Source organism: Balaenoptera borealis (genome assembly GCF_965194805.1).
Source record: "Balaenoptera borealis genome assembly, chromosome: 7".
In the NCBI taxonomy this organism is placed as follows: Eukaryota; Metazoa; Chordata; class Mammalia; order Artiodactyla; family Balaenopteridae; genus Balaenoptera; species Balaenoptera borealis.
The window spans coordinates 104161938-104176436 of NC_138864.1; the positions used below are offsets into that span (position 1 = coordinate 104161938).

General features: G+C 35.2%; 1 long non-coding RNA gene across 1 annotated transcript in view; it reads right to left on the reverse strand.

Annotated features, from left to right (window-relative positions):
• Positions 1-2621: 2621 nt before the first annotated feature.
• The window catches only part of LOC309632537, a 32084-nt gene continuing 20206 nt past the window's right edge, over positions 2622-14499 (reverse strand). Inside the window, exon 2 of the long non-coding RNA XR_014246962.1 lies at positions 2622-14429. This is a non-coding gene — a long non-coding RNA (uncharacterized lncRNA). The remainder of the gene's footprint in view (positions 14430-14499) is intronic.

The window sequence follows — 14499 nt, forward strand, 5'->3', positions numbered from 1 at the left end:
ACAGATAGGTAGAGATACATGGATAAAGATATACAGAGAGAGATTGTTCATAATCAGGAAAGATTATTAGAATCACTAATGAAAAAGTTGGTTTCCAGAAGAGAGAGAGAGAGCTTGACATAGAAGAGAATGTGTTAATTAAACTCAGTTGGAGCAAATAATACACTATCAAATTTTTAAATAGACTAAAATCATGAGATTAAAATAATTTTGCAAGGCGGAGAGAAATTGTAATGATTTTTTAAGTTTACCAAACCAAAGAGTAGCTTAATAAGAATGAAGATCTCATAAAGTTCTTTTTTCCCCCCTCAAAAAGTAAAATATCAATAAAATTGTAAACCACTTTAAAACAGTATGCAGGAATGGAAAATCTTCAGTTAATATCGTGTCCTCAAAAGAGACGGTACGTTAAAGGAATATAGTCATATAAGTGCTATTTCCGTTGTGTATATCTTGATATTTAGAGGGATGATAACATTTAAAAGATTCAGTTACAGTGGAAATAATAAATGTAGTTTTTATTTCAAGACACCTTGGCAAATAAATAATTAAGCATACATGAACCTTCTCAAAACAGCAACAACACAAAAACACCCGAAAATCTTGAAAACTGGGCAGAGCTGCCTTGCGTGTGCCTTAGCCAGTCTTATTCAGCTTTGTGCTAGAGTAGATAAAAGCCACCTCGTTTCTCTGGAATCGTTCCATGTCTCCTTCCATCTGGCCTGCTGTGCTTCTCTTTGGCTCATGTGCCCCTGGTTTTCAGTTTCACAATTTGGCTCCTTTTCTCCTTCATGTCCACTGGATGTTTCCCCAGATTTAGAGTTACTTTCTTCAGCTTTCATCCCACGTACAACTACTAATTTTATTCACTTTAAATAAGATTGACAGAGACCTGTGCACCATGCGTCCTGGCCTTCATCCCAGCAGGCAAGAGAAACAGCTCAGATGATCAGAATCTAGGTAATACTTTGGACAGTCTGTTCGGCATACAGTGTGATACCTTCTTAATAGAACTATGTAGTTTAGAGGAACCTTCTGCACTTGGATATTAAATAGGACAGTACAACTTGACTGAGATTCCTGGCTGAGGCTGATCAATTGAAAACATAGGCATCAAAGTTCAAATGGGAGACGTTTAACTATTTGCATTAGAGGTCTCAAAACAAATCAGTGATACTTCCACAGTCATCAGTGTTTAGCCTATGTCTTTGAAAAGACAGGAGGTTAATCAGAGAGAGTGAGTGAGAATTCCTTTGAAGAGAGTTTCCAGACTGATTTATGTATCATTATTATACCTCTGTGGGAAAGACAAGTGAGGTGCTTCAAGGGAGCAACCCCCTTGAAGTGTGAGGGTGTCTACCAGGGGTGTAGAATGACATCTTATCCCCTGAAACGATTATTGCTGATCTGTAAAATAACTTAATCCCACTTGCATTGCTGCAAAAGTGGAATGGATGAAAACGTTCTTGAATTAGATTGCTCTAGGTCTCCTGAACTTAGAAGGCATAAAGATTCCATTTTTGAATCTTATCTGGAAAAGCCAAAAAAGTGAGAGTCTGGCTAAAGCTGTTTGTGATACCAGAGAAAGGTTAGAGATGCAGTAGGAACATTCTACATGTCTAGAATTGGGCAAAGAGGTGACTGAAGGTCAGACTGAAGCTAGAGCCATTTTCAAATACCTGTTCCAGACAGGGCCAGCCACTGGGGTGGAGAGACCAAAACAGCAGAAGGCAATGTATGGTGAACTACACAACTGAGACCTCTCTGTGCCCTACCTCATCTCCCTTCATCAGACCACGTGTGGAGGGATTTATAATAGCATGATGAGCAGAGGGGTAAAGTACAAAGCAAGACGAAAACGGGAAAAGAGCAGACTGCACCTGGTTTCTTCTTGCAAATTTCTCTGACTGGTCTGAGCTGAATAGAGGGAAGTTAAATTGGAAATTTAAATTGGAAATGAGCTTGAAGTATGGATTCAGATTACTGGGATTATGAATACATGATAAGGGAATTGTTCTAATGCTCAGTTCTGCCTGGAAAACTGTAGGATTTGCCTTTGATATCATCCAGGTGTGGAAAGGGAATATTTTTCAATGTAGTATTAAAGGTAGTAATGAGAAAGAATGAAGTTGTATTCTGCATGTAATTAAGGAGTCCCACCCATTTTTATAATCTATTTACACTTGCTCCTTTTGGTTCAGGAAGTTTTGTAAAAAAAAGTCTCATGGGTAGATCAAAATTCTAGTATCAAAAAGTAAAATCAACTGAAAAAAGTTCACAAATTGATGGAAAATGTTAAAAATGTAGAAGAGTATGGGATTTTTAAAATATTGTTTAACTTCTAGTAACAGAAAAGTAGTGTTTCTCAAAATGTGATATGTGATATACTTGGAATCACAGGGGTGGGGAGAGTAAAAGATGTAAATACCTGTATCACATCCTAGACCTGTTGAATCAGAACCTGTATGTGCTGAGCCCAGCAAAATTTCACATGGTCCTTACATGGTGCTTATCCAACCAAAATTTGAGACTCTTTTGGACAAAATAATAAGGGGAAAAGGTAACATAAAGACAATAAAATCAATTTGAGGCTAATAAAAGACAAATATTGTTTTGCTGAGTTACCTTTTTTTTTTTTGACATATGGTCAGTTGATTTTTTTTTTTTTTTTTTGGCTATGTTGGGTCTTCGTTTCTGTGCGAGGGCTTTCTCTAGTTGTGGCGAGCGGGGGCCACTCTTCATCGCGGTGCACGGGCCTCTCACTGTCGCGGCCTCTCTTGTTGCGGAGCACAGGCTCCAGATGCGCAGGCTCAGTAGTTGTGGCTCACGGGCCTAGTTGCTCTGTGGCATGTGGGATCTTCCCAGACCAGGGCTCGAACCCGTGTCTCCTGCATTGGCAGGCAGATTCTCAACCACTGCGCCACCAGGGAAGCCCTGCTGAGTTATCTTTAGCCAGATATTACTGCTATCCAATATCTTTCATTTATATACTTCATGCACAGTATTGTCATAATAACTTTCACACTAAAAGGGGACAGAAAAGCAAATATTCAGGATATTTGGAATGGTCCCTTTTGCTCTGCCTGCTTTCAACTTGAGGTTTTAATTCTGTCTAATCAGTAAAACAGCAAATTGCTTAATTTGCTATTCTGAATTGCATTGACTATTAAAAACTTAATTATCACCTAAATGGGTTAAAATGTAGATTGGCAGAGAGACCACAAGTTGTTGAACTTCCTCAGTTCAGTAATTTTGGCTTTACATAATTGATTATATGCCCTGTTTTATTTAAAATTACGTACTCTGAAATATTTTACAGTTTTTCCTGGTGTTATGAGTTGAATTGTGTCCCCTGTAAAAGATATGTTGAAGTCCTAATCCTTGGGGCCTCAGAACGTGGCCTTATTTGGAAATAGCGTTGTTGCAAATGTAATTAGCTGAGATGAGAGCATCTTAAGGGTGGGCCCTTAATTCATTCTGACTCCTGTACTTATAAGAAGAGACAAGACACAGTCACAGAGGCTTGAAAAGAAAATACGGTAGAGGCAGAGACTAGAGTGATTCATCTACAAATGATTACCAGGGGTTGCCAGCAAAACCCGTAAGTTAACAGAGGAAAGGGAGGATTCTTTCCTACAGGTTTCAGAGAGAGCATAGCCCTACTGAAACTTTGATTTTGAACTGCTAGCCTCCAGGACTGTGAGACAAAAAAATTTCTGTTGTTTTGAACCACCCTAGGAAATGGGTATGTCTTATGTAAGTACAAATAGTAATAAATAAAATAAGTGGGCTATTTCAATAAAAATGGAAATTTACAAATTCATTTTCAAAGGACGAAAATGTATTTTTAGTGTTTTAATTCACATAAGTGTTAACTATTTTAAACATATTAGGACAATAAGTAACAGAGACCTCTCTATATTCTGTGTGAGCTTATTAAATATAACTTTGAACTACTGTAAATAAGCTCAATATGACAATATTAGAGAAATAATATAAAATTTTTGTAACATTGAAAAGAATATTTATAGATACATTGATCAAGGTAATAGAAAATATCTTAGAGATTGAAATGACTTATCTGAATAGAACTGTGTACGATATATAAACTTTGGTTTCCCTAAGTTACGCAGGCTTTGGATATTTTTATTTCATTTGTTCATATTGTAAAGTGTTGGGAAGGGACTTACCTTGTATCTTTACTACAATTCCATTAATATAACTGTAAAAAAAATAAAATACAAAAAGTTACTGCATAAAAGTTCTAAGGAAAGGCTCATTTGGTGTTCATCAGGACACCATAGTTTTAATGAAATAACTAAGTAAATGATAAAGGAATGTGAAACAAAGCTGAAGAGAGACAAAATCTTCAGATTTTAAAGTGTAGCTTAGTGTATAATAGGATCTATGAAAGAAAACAATCTCTGCTATCTATAACCACACACTTTCTGATAAAATTAATGAATCAGGCAAAAAAATAAAAGTGTATAAGATCTTCTAGATCTTCTAGAGAGGAAAAGAAGAGGCATTCTAGATTCATGGAAACAGATGTCAGAGACTACAGCATTCTAACTTCTGACACAGAAATGCTGTTGACACTTGAATCTTGTGTACCAGTAAAGCTCTCAATTATATGTTAGTGCAGTTCAAGATAATTTTAGGCAAAGGAGATCTTAATTAATTTTCTGACCATGCATTCTGATGTCACTACACTTTTTTTTTTTCTTTTAAACATCTTTACTGGAGTATAATTGCTTTACAATGGTGTGTTAGTTTCTGCTTTATAACAAAGTGAATCAGTTATACATATGTCCCCATATCTCTTCCCTCTTGCATCTCCCTCCCTCCCACCCTCCCTATCCCACCCCTCTATGTGGTCACAAAGCACCCAGCTGATCTCCCTCTGCTATGCGGCTGCTTCCCACTAGCTGTCTATTTTACATTTGGTAGTGCATATATGTCCATGCCACTCTCTCACTTTGTCCCAGCTTACCCTTCCCCCTCCCCGTATCCTCAGGTCCATTCTCTAGTAGGTCTGTGTCTTTATTCCCGTCTTGCCCCTAGGTTCTTCATGACCATTTTTAATTTTTTTTTAGATTTCGTATATATGTGTTAGCATACGGTGTTTGTTTTTCTCTTTCTGACTTACTTCACTCTGTATGACGGACTCTAGGTCCATCCACCTCACTACAAATAACTCAATTTCGTTTCTTTTTATGGCTAAGTAATATTCCATTGTATATATGCACCACATCTTCTTTTTCCATTCATCTGTTAATGGACACTTAGGTTGCTTCCATGTCCTGGCTATTGTAAATAGAGCTGCAATGAACATTTTGGTACATGACTCTTTTTGAATTATGGTTTTCTCCGGGTATATGCTCAGTAGTGGGATTGCTGGGTCGTATGGTAGTTCTATTTTTAGTTTTCTAAACACCATCCATACTGTTCTCCATAGTGGCTGTATCAATTTACATTCCCACCAGCAGCGCAAGAGGGTTCCCTTTTCTCCACACCCTCTCCAGCACTTATTTTTTCTAGATTTTTTGATGATGGCCATTCTGACCAGTGTGAGATGGTATCTCATTGTTGTTTTGATTTGCATTTCTCTAATGATTAATGATGTTGAGCATTCTTTCATGTGTTTGTTGGCAATCTGTATATCTTCTTTGGAGAAATGTCCATTTAGGTCTTCTGGCCATTTTTGGATTGGGTTGTTTGTTTTTTTGATATTGAGCTGCATGAGCTGCTTGTAAATTTTGGAGATTAATCCTTTGTCAGTTGCTTCATTTGCAAATATTTTCTCCCATTCTGAGGGTTGTCTTTTCGTCTTGTTTATGGTTTCCTTTGCTGTGCAAAAGCTTTTAAGTTTCATTAGGTCCAATTTGTTTATTTTTGTTTTCATTTCCATTTCTCTAGGAGGTGGGTCAAAAAGGATCTTGCTGTGATTTATGTGATAGAGTGTTCTGCCTATATTCTCCTCTAAGAGTTTGATAGTGTCTGGCCGTACATTTAGGTCTCTAATCCATTTTGAGTTTATTTTTGTGTGTGGTGTTAGGGAGTTTTCTTTTACGTGTAGCTGTCCAGCTTTTCCAGCACCACTTATTGAAGAGGCTGTCTTTTCTCCATTGTATATTCTTGCCTCCTTTATCAAAGATAAGGTGACTATATGTGTGTGGGTTTATCTCTGGGCTTTCTATCCTGTTCCATTGATCTATATTTCTGTTTTTGTGCCAGTACCATACTGTCTTGATTACTGTAGCTTTGTAGTATAGTCTGAAGTCCAGGAGCCTGATTCCTCCAGCTCCATTTTTCTTTCTCAAGATTGCTTTGGCTATTTGGGGTCTTTTGTGTTTCCATACAGATTGTGAAATTTTTTGTTCTAGTTCTGTGAAAAATGCCAGTGGTAGTTTGATAGGGATTGCATTGAATCTGTAGATTGCTTTCGGTAGTGTAGTCATTTTCACAATGTTGATTCTTCCAATCCAAGAACATGGTATATCTCTCCATCTGTTTGTATCATTTTTAATTTCTTTCATCAGTGTCTTATAATATTCTGCATACAGGTCTTTTGTCTCCTTAGGTAGGTTTATTCATAGATATTTTATTCTTTTTGTTGCAGTGGTAAATGGGAGTGTTTCCTTAATTTCACTTTCAGATTTTTCATCATGTAACTACACTTTACATTTGTAAAATTACTTTAGCAAAAGAAACGAAAAAAAATCACAAGAAGGAGAAAGATACGGATTTCAAGAAGAAAATAGAACTAACCTAAAATGAAATAATAAGAATCTGTAGAGTGAAGCTGTACATTTGACCCAAAAAGCAATCTATCAAAATTAGAATAGCAATGGTTAGATTTCTAAAGCAAGTAAATCTACACATACACAAAGGGGAATTCTAATGCAGAAATATTTGGTTAAAGACTAAGAAAACTTTGATGATAAGATTAAAAATACTTGAAAATAGTTATTACAACCCAAGAAAATATCTATAAAAAATAAAAAATCAGGGCATCCCTGGTGGCGCAGTGGTTGAGAATCTGCCTGCCAATGCAGGAGACACGGGTTCGAGCCCTGGTCTGGGAAGGTCCCACATGCCGCGGAGCAACTAGGCCCGTGAGCCACAACTACTGAGCCTGCGCATCTGGAGCCTGTGCTCCGCAACAAGAGAGGCCGCGATAGTGAGAGGCCCGCGCACCACGATGAAGAGTGGCCCCCGCTTGCCACAACTAGAGAAAGCCCTTGCACAGAAACAAAGACCCAACACAGCCATAAATAAAAAAATAAATTAAAAAAAATTATTAAAAAAAAAAAATCACAATCCAAAAATTTGACATGATTTTGAAAATTTCATAAGTTATAAGAATAAAGTCCATTTGATTTTAATGTTTGAACCATTCTCTCTTAAACATTACAAATTGAGGATCATTGAAATTAATATAATATTATTTTCTATTTTTCAGTGAATAATAGTTTCATGATAATAACATCAATTTTAAAGTGCATCTAAATGTTACTAAGGTAATGAGAATATTATTGGCCAAGATCCTATTAAGAAAAGACAACCTCTGTGGTAAGCCCAACATTTTAAGCTGTTTTTCCTATAAAACTGTTTACCAATTCACAAGGAATATATGGCACACAGTTCAGAAGCTGAGAAGAAGATTACAGAGAGAAGGAGTTAAGAAACCTTTTGGTAATTTCCTGGGATGGGGGAGAAAATGATTTAGAGTTCTGACATGCCAAGGTAGCCATGACTTAAAGAATCAGGATCCCTAAGATAAATGAAGCATAGAGAAGTAACCTTCATACACTGCACTGTTTCTCTCCTTGAGTCATTTGCATATGTATACATGCCACAGGGTAAAAGGCTAAAAAAGCATGAGGAAATCTTTGGCTGAGCACAGTTTTGGTAGTTTCATGTTTCTAGAGATACAAATATTTGAGTTCAGGATCTCCCAAGTATGTAGAGCTCTTGTCAACATTCCAGATCCTCAGCTGGTACAACTGAAAAGATACAGCTAAGGATTAAGAGCAAATCAGAAAAAGGCCTGGACACACAGCTGTGATTCAATTTCTGATTGAATTTAAGGTAATCTGCATTAAATTTACTGACAGTCATAAACTGAAACGAATTATTTCCATTTGTGCATAAGATTACCTAGAAATTTTAAAATTTTACAAATTATTTGGTATTTAGTGAAAAAATCACCATACATACAAACAGAATTGACAGAAACAAAAAATAGGAAGAGATCTACAGGTTATTCACATCTAGTTTATAAAAATACAAACTTAAACTGCAATTATATTCAGCAAAATAGGTGACTCCAGAGAACTAGAATTCCAGAGAACTGGATATCTGTAATAAAAATACAATGGTAATTCTAGAGCTAAACAATAAAATAATTGTAATTAAGAGCTCAGTAGATGAGTTTAGCACTAGAAAGGACAGAGCCAAGGACGTAAATAGTAAACTGGATAATAGGTCAGTAGAAAACACCTAATCTGGAGAACAGAGAGCCATACAAATGGAAGATACAGAAAATAGAACAACAGACATAGGTGATAGTTGAAAAATTTTAACCTAAGTGTAATCAGAGTTCTAAAAGCTATAGAGACAATGGGACATGCAGCCAAAATCAGAAAACACTAAGAACTCCAATAATGTAAAGTAAGCAAAGAAAACCTACCTAAGTGCTTTATAGTTAGGGTGACTGTGTGTCATAGTTTATCATAGTTTGCATAAACAATCTAGGTTATGTATTTTTTTCTGGTGTGATATTTGATGCTACCCTTTTTTCCCTCCTAAAAGTTTCCAAGTTTTGAAAATCCATTTACAGTTAAATGAATAATAGTCAACCTGATTAGGGACAGTAAAGCTCACTGTTGACTTCTCGAAAGAAACAAAGAGAGCCAAAAGAAAATAGAATGTCACCTTTGAAGATCTGAAAGAAAATAACTGCTAACCCTGAAATTCAAACCCAGTAAATACATGTTTCAAAAATGAGGACAAAGCAAACATATTTTCAGGTAGTCAAAAACTGAGAGAATCTGCCACCAAAGTAGCTTTTGTGCAGGCATAGACAGATTAATGAAAGATTATAGGAAATCCATAAAAAGAATTACAAATATGTGGCCTTGATTTACGATGGAGGTGAGACTTCAGTGCAGTGAAGAAAAAGAAAATTGAATGGTATTGGAGGAATTGAATATCCTCCTGGAAAAAAGAAATCTTAGATCATAAAATTAAAAATTCTACATTCTAGATGCTTTAAAGATCTAAAAACAAAACAAAACAAAAAACACCAAAAACTCTCTAGAAGATAACAAATGCAGGAGAACAACTTCTTGACCTTGTGATAGGCCAAAGATTTCTTAAAGAACATATAAAGAACATTAACCATAAAAAATATGATAGAAAGAACTACATTAAATAGTTCTGTTCATTAAAAGACAACATTGAAAGCTTTAATGGCAGGTGAAATATGGACAAAGTGTACAATATATGTAGATAACAAATTACGTATATTTTCAATATATTAAGAACTCTCATAATCAATAAGAAAAAGACAGTTGAAACAGTAAAAACATGGTCAAAGCTGATGAACAAGGGTCCCATACAAAAGAAAGTGCAATTAATTAAAAAGCATTTGAAAAGATGCTCAATCTCATACCCAAAAGAAAAATTAAATTTAAAGCTCTATCACCATAGGCAAAAGAGAATGGCTAAAGTGAAGAAAAGACACATGGCTAGAATAAAGACTGGAATTACCTAGTTTGGGCCTGGATGTGGAGAAAATGGGGCTCCCATATGTGGCTGCATTGCTGCTGGTGTTTGGAAAACTGGTTGGCAGTATACACTAAGCTGAACTTACACATACCTTTTGACCCATGTAGAACTAGTTAGTAGAGACAGAGTGCTCTTTACATTTTGAGGTAAGGAGGGTTCAGAGGAAGAATGAGAGTGGATTCTGGGTGCTAATGATGTTCTAGTTCCTGATCTGGGAGTGGTTATGTAGGTCTACTCCTTTTGAGAAAATCCATGAAGGTGTATAATTATGATTTTGTGCTTTCTGGCATTATGTCATACTTCAAAGGAGGTTGCTTATAAAAACCAAATGACAAACTAGAAAATATATTTTCAACGTATATTGAAGAAAGTGATTAACACCTGTGTTAGGGTTCTAGGGCTGTCACAAAAAAAATACCATAGACTGGGTGGCTCAAATGGCAGAAATATATTTTCTAAGAATTCTGGAGAGTGGAAATCCAAAAATCACAGTGTTTTCAGGGTTGGTTTCATCTGAGGCCTCTCTCTTTGGCTTGTAGATGGCTGTCTTCTCCCTGTGTCTTCACATGGTTTTACCTTTGTTCACGTCTGTGTCCCAATCTCCTCTTCTTAAAAGAATGCCAGTCATATTGGATTAAGGCCCACATTAATGGCTTCGTTTTAACATAACCATCCTTTTAAAAGACCTTATCTCCAAATATAGTCATATTCAGAGGTGCCGGGGATTAGAACTTCAACATATGAATTGCGGGGGGCAGGGGGCACAATTCTCTTCATAAAAACATCATTAATACAAATTAGAATAAGATCACATAAAGCTGTTAACTGATATAAAAGTGGGCAACTGGGAGAAATATGCCTTTCACAAAATTAAAAAAAATACAAATTGCTGGTAACATAATGATAATTTTAGTTACAATTTCAAAAGAATGCATACTTAAAGTATTTATATTATTCCTTTCGTGTTGGGTAAAATGAGAGGAACACAGAGAGAAGGAACAGGAGGAGAAAGAAAAGGAGAAGGAGAAGGGGAGGAAGAAGAGTGAGAATAATAATTAATGAGAGTGAAATGAATAAGGCCATTTTAATAGTCCTTTGAGCACATAAAATGGTACGTTTATTTTAGAGTGTAAATTGACAATGTTGGAGTGTTTGTGTGTATTCTCACACATATATAGTGTTTGCATATATAAATATACACATAGATTTTAAAAGAGAAATATGAAGGCATTATAAGATGTATATGTACATATAGATACATGTATGTGTGTGTCCATATATACATACATATGTATATATGTAGTATAGGATAATGCACAGAATTATATTAAAATCTTAAGATATGTAAATGTTCATTGCTGTACAATTTATATTTTTTAAAAATGGCATTCTGAATATTTCTCTTTGTATTTTTACTCATAATTTTCAATAATAATTATATATTATTCTTATAATAAGAAACAAAAATAATCCTCCAAAACATTAACAGTATTTTCCTCTCATTCCTTTTGAGATTAACAAATGATTTTCAACCATGACAGGGATTTAGGAAAAGAATTTACACGCTGATTGAAGTGAAATACCATGGATTTCTTGAGGGGAAAACACTAAAGGAGTCTATGAGAGCTTTAAAATTTCCATCAGTATATTGCTGGTTTTGATAGCTGTAGGTCTATCTTCTTAATAGAAGTACCACCACGCAGCTGAGGAGCAAATGAGAAGCAGGCTGCCTGGGAAGTTGAGAAGGAAAGCCCCAGGGAATAAAACTCTCAGGTGTTAGAGTTGGACCTTCGGGGCAGTAAAGGAATCATAAATCAGTCTCACCAGAGGACCATAGAAGATGTGAAAAATAATATATCTATAATCACTTCTTGGTGGAAAGTAATGAAAAGAATTAAAATTGTTTCTAAGGAAAAGGAGACAAACAGAAGATGGGTGGCTACCTAGATCTGTATAATATATACAGGCATTATGTACAGATACAGACATTTTTTTATAATTGTTTTTACCTGAACAATACAAAAATATGTAATGTAAAATATATCTTTACTACCAAGGACCCCGAATTAACGAATGTAGATAATTTAGTGAATATATTTCTAATGATATTTCTAATCATTGTATAACAAAATATCAAAAAATCATCATAATAATAACCAACATTTTAGCACTTCCTATGTGCCCGGCACTGTGAAAAGTATTTTACATATATTATCTCCTGACATTTTAGTAACAACCCTATGAGATAATTACTTCTGTTTTCTCAATGTTATAGATGAATTAATTAAACCATGGAGAAGTTAAATAAGTTCCCCTATATTACACAGCTACACACTGCCTGTATCAAGATTTGAACCCAAGCATCCCCAGATGACCGGTTCTTAACCATTAGAATAGGTGGTTTGTTAATTTATTCAGTAAACTAATGCTGAACAGTATCATGAAGACTTCAGTAAGAAGTGAAAATGTAATAAAGACCTATAAGAATTGAGGAAATAAAACAAGCTGTTGTAATGGGAAAGAGTATTCCAGGCAGAGAGAATAGCAAGTGTGAGAGACCTGAGGAAAGACTGGCAAGGTGGTCAGTGTGTTTGCAACAGAAGGAATAATATGGACCATAGTAGGGGATGATACAAGGATGGGTAATGCTGGATCCTGAACACCTGCCCACTGTATGAAAATTGTCTTTACTATTAATGAGTTGAGAAGTGATGGGAATGTTTTGAGTAGAGAAGTAAGATGCTATGAATTCCATTTTTAACAAGAACACTCTGATAAATCATTTTTGCTAGCTTTTGAGTTTCCTTGTGGTAATTGGTATATTGAGGTTTTCTCAGATAAATTCAATGTGTGTGTTTTCCTAGAAAATCATTCTGGGATGAGAATGCCATGTATTTTTGTTTTGTAGAGTTTTTAGTCATTTTGTTATTTTTAAACCTATTTTCAGTTGTTCAGGGTTCAGGGTGGAATAGAATATAGTTAATGTTTGTTCCATCTGCCATCTTGGTTGCATCTTATATTTAATAACATATGCATTTGAGCATATTAAATTGTAAAATAAATTTTTTAAAATTATGGTGTTACATCATTCTAAATCCATCATTTTTCTTTTAAGAAAAGTTAAAATTGAAAAAGAGCAAAAGAACTCTTAGTATGTATCCATTTATATTCTTTAAGCTTTAAGCAATATAATGGGTAAGTAAAAGTTATTTTAACAATAAGAATATTTAATTATTTCATTTGTCATAAAGTCTAGAAGCAGGCCACACAGCGTTGGTAAATTCAGTAAGGACTCTAGGTCAACTTTTCTAGGTCAACTTTTCTATCTTGTGGCTATCTTGTGATGAAAAAAAAAAAAAAAAAGCTACAGAACCTCCTAGTATGTGCCATGTCTTCAGGTATTAACATACAAGTCAGAATAAAAAGGCCCTGTATTTTTATCAGGGAGGAAGACTTTATGCAAAAGACTCTCAAAAGACTTCTCAGATGTCTCACTGGCAACAAGTTCATCACAAGCCTGCCACTAAAGCAAATACTTGCACAAGTGAATAGGGTAACATGATTGGGCTAGACCAAAGTTCTCTATCTAGTCAGGTAAAGTACGCCTTTTTCCTAGCCTTTCTAAAGAAACATACAGCTATTTTCCAAAGTGTCTGCACCCTAAGAATGAGGACATATTTAGACTTTGTGGAGATGACTGCACTCTTGCTCTGAACTTACACGAATCCCATGTGCAGCACATGTTCGTCTTTCAGAGTGGGAGCATACAAAGATCAATTGATAAGTTGAAATTTGACTAGATTTACTCACAATATGGACACGTGAATCTGTGACCCACTATAGGCTTATTTCCCCAGTTTCTGACTGCATGTTGGAATGGACACATTCCATTCAACCTTGCAAAACCCACTTCAGCCTCACGACCTGGAATAAGGACCATTAATATAGTAAGTGGTAAATGAAACCTTTATATTGCTCCATTATATATATATTTATATAGCAGTTCATTTTTACATGATTGGAGAAAAGCCCTCAGGCTGCCCCAACATTAACTATTTTTGAAAAGGGAAGAGGGGAGAATTTCTTTATATTTAGTAGCAATATTACCTGATATATTGTTTTTTTTGTTGGTGGTGTATATATGTGCTTCTTAAAATAAAAAATTATGGAACTGAAAGAAATTGAAAATACATCAAAATATTTGGGATGCAAATAACGCAGTACTGAGAGGGACATTTGTGGGACGGTATGCTAACGATAGAAAAGAGGAAAGGTCTCAAATCAATAATCTATGTTCCTACCATAAGAAAACAGAAAAAGGAGAGAAAAATAAACCCAAAGTAAGCAGAAAGAAGGAAATAAAGTAACAATTCTATAAAATTGAAAGCAGGAAGACAGTAGTGAAAATGAACAAAACCAAAAGCTACTCCTTTGAAATAATAAATAAAATTAATGAACCTCTTACTGGACTAACCAACAGATATTTACATCTATATCTATCATCTAGAACACAGATAATGTCAGAAATGAAAGAGACATCACCACTACTGAGCCCATGGACATTAAAATTAAAATGATAAAATGAGCAGCTCTATGCCCAGAAATTTGATAATTTAGATGAAATAGGCCAATTCCTTCTAGTTGTACCTCAAGCAGATTGCAATTCTCTGAATTCTTTCCTAGAATTGTACAGAATCTACAATT